Source organism: Sinocyclocheilus grahami, unplaced genomic scaffold (genome assembly GCF_001515645.1).
Source record: "Sinocyclocheilus grahami isolate Dianchi unplaced genomic scaffold, SAMN03320097.WGS_v1.1 scaffold262.1, whole genome shotgun sequence".
NCBI lineage: Eukaryota > Metazoa > Chordata > Actinopteri > Cypriniformes > Cyprinidae > Sinocyclocheilus > Sinocyclocheilus grahami.
This window is the reverse complement of record NW_015505441.1, coordinates 148017-151211: the sequence shown is the minus strand read 5'-3', so window position 1 is coordinate 151211 and position 3195 is coordinate 148017.

Sequence of the window (3195 nt, the reverse complement as noted above, 5' to 3'; positions counted from 1 at the left end):
TTCGTGTGGAGCCGGTATCCTCCTGTGTTCTCACATCAAACGGGTAGAAGCGCTGAGAGGCCCCGGCTTCGGGTCGGCTTGCAAAAACCACTCCAGAGAGTCCATATAGTAGACCCTGTTGAGTTCCTCCGTCCCCTCGGCAGCCAGACGTGGTGGAGCGTCCGGCGCCAGGCCTTCACTCGTTGAATCCTCGAGAACCGGTAGAAGGCTGGGTTCCATATGTAAGACCTAAGTAGATCCCATATGTGTAAAGTCCACGGTATAGCCTTGAGCCCGTGTTTCCCCGGCAGACTTCTGCCATTCCAAGAAGGTTACAATCACCTCCATTCTTCAATATGCACCTAAGGAATGTCCATATGTGTATTGCTTCCGAAACCTCCTTCGGGAAGGTTGGAGCTTCCGTAACGTCCCGGTTCCAAGTAGAACAGGTACGTTTTCCCAGTGTTATCCAGTCTTACTCATTGGGTAGTGCCATAGCAGCAGTAGCTGGTCCTCTTGTGCAAGCCCTGGCCTACGCCAAAAAGTAGGGGCGCAGGTGGCTTCCACAGGACACTGGAAGGGGCAGTAGCTGTGGCCTTTTGGTAGGATTCCAATTTCGTCTGTCACCGGCTCGGCTCCTCAGCGAAAACCTGAATATGCGCTGCATCTGCTGCCTACTTATACTCACGCTGTGATCAGCAGCAGCTGGATGCAATAATCGCATGCCAATGTGCATTGGCTCTTTTAGTTTACACTCGAAGTGGATTGGTCTCGCTAAGAGAGATCCCAATTTCGTCGGTCATCCGACGTGACGTCTCTGTTCCCTCTTTCAGGGAACGAGGGTTACTATACGTAACCGAGACGATTCTACAGTACATGGCAAATCATATGAAAACAACAACAACCTAAAAACAACTCTGGAAAAGCAAATTCCACTTGCTCAAAAGAGTCACTAAGTGTCTCTGTGAATCTTATCTGGCACTTTCCACTTTTCCACTCTGTAAAAGAGCATAGAAAGCATTGTGCCAGTCAGTTACTTCAAATACCGTGTCAGAAATACACATTTACAGTTCATTATCATCTGTAGCAGTAGCAAATACAGTGCTTGGCTAGATATTTCATTGTGTTGAGAGTAAACTGTTGAGAGTTACTTGTTAAAGTGAATATTTGGGAAAAAAATGCTAATTCATGAAGACTTAAAAACAGGTAAAAATGGATATTTTAATAGATACAATTAAATGTTGCATACCAAAATGCATGTGTGGTATTTCTTAAACCCAACTATATATATATATATATATATATATATATATATATATATATCCTTGTTACCTTGTTCATCTTTTTCTCTCGTTTCACCGTAGCTTTCAAGTGCCTTTGAGCAGCCCTTAGGCTCTGTGGTTCTACCAATCAGAGAGCTGCTTTCAAAACCAGATCTACTGATGGACCAGTGGTTGAGTCTGGATGGAGCAGGTCCTGACACTCAGATTCTGCTGAGGGCACAACTTAAGGTCAAACAATGATTCTTATTGCTGTTTCTAAACTGTAATACAATTAACTTACTAACTGCCTTTTTCAAATTGTCATTTCAGTTCTTAAAATAAATATATATATTGTATATGGATCTCTCGCAGTTAGCTTCATGTTGGCGTGTCAAGTTGAGACCAGAAGACATTTGTAAATGTCTAAATTACACTTGTTTAATATCAGATTTTGGCCTCAAGTTTGGATACAAGTGTCCTTCATCATAAAAAGCCTGTTGTTGAAGAAGAGCATTCAGTGGGGGAAGAGCAGGAAGAAAAAGCTCCAGTCACTGTTGAACACTCACAAGCTGCAGTCAGTAAAGATATGCACCTAAGGAATGTCCATATGTGTATTGCTTCCGAAACCTCCTTCGGGAAGGTTGGAGCTTCCGTAACGTCCCGGTTCCAAGTAGAACAGGTACGTTTTCCCAGTGTTATCCAGTCTTACTCATTGGGTAGTGCCATAGCAGCAGTAGCTGGTCCTCTTGTGCAAGCCCTGGCCTACGCCAAAAAGTAGGGGCGCAGGTGGCTTCCACAGGACACTGGAAGGGGCAGTAGCTGTGGCCTTTTGGTAGGATTCCAATTTCGTCTGTCACCGGCTCGGCTCCTCAGCGAAAACCTGAATATGCGCTGCATCTGCTGCCTACTTATACTCACGCTGTGATCAGCAGCAGCTGGATGCAATAATCGCATGCCAATGTGCATTGGCTCTTTTAGTTTACACTCGAAGTGGATTGGTCTCGCTAAGAGAGATCCCAATTTCGTCGGTCATCCGACGTGACGTCTCTGTTCCCTCTTTCAGGGAACGAGGGTTACTATACGTAACCGAGACGATTCTACAGTACATGGCAAATCATATGAAAACAACAACAACCTAAAAACAACTCTGGAAAAGCAAATTCCACTTGCTCAAAAGAGTCACTAAGTGTCTCTGTGAATCTTATCTGGCACTTTCCACTTTTCCACTCTGTAAAAGAGCATAGAAAGCATTGTGCCAGTCAGTTACTTCAAATACCGTGTCAGAAATACACATTTACAGTTCATTATCATCTGTAGCAGTAGCAAATACAGTGCTTGGCTAGATATTTCATTGTGTTGAGAGTAAACTGTTGAGAGTTACTTGTTAAAGTGAATATTTGGGAAAAAAATGCTAATTCATGAAGACTTAAAAACAGGTAAAAATGGATATTTTAATAGATACAATTAAATGTTGCATACCAAAATGCATGTGTGGTATTTCTTAAACCCAACTATATATATATATATATATATATATATATATATATATATATCCTTGGCTGGATTGCTTGCTGCACTGCTGTGACCATAAAGACTTTTTTCTCACAGGGTTCAATAAAGAAGGACCCTCCTACAATGCTGTGCATTTTAAGATGCACCATGTTTCAAGTGTTTGTGGCTGTTTTATTGAAATAGTCAAAACACATGAGGCCAAGATACAAATAGATAAAATATTGGAATATATCTTTGTGATTTTTTTGTTTTGTTTTGTTTTGTCTGTGTTTGTTCAGACACAGCTGGGCATAATCCACGTCTGCATCGCTAAGGACAGATGTCATGCTCTTTGTCTATTTCTATGTAAATTGTTCCAAAAAATGAAAGAAAAGTGCAGTAATTTGCTCATACTTCTGTATACATGAATCTGCCCTCTTCAAAGACAACAAAATACCATCAA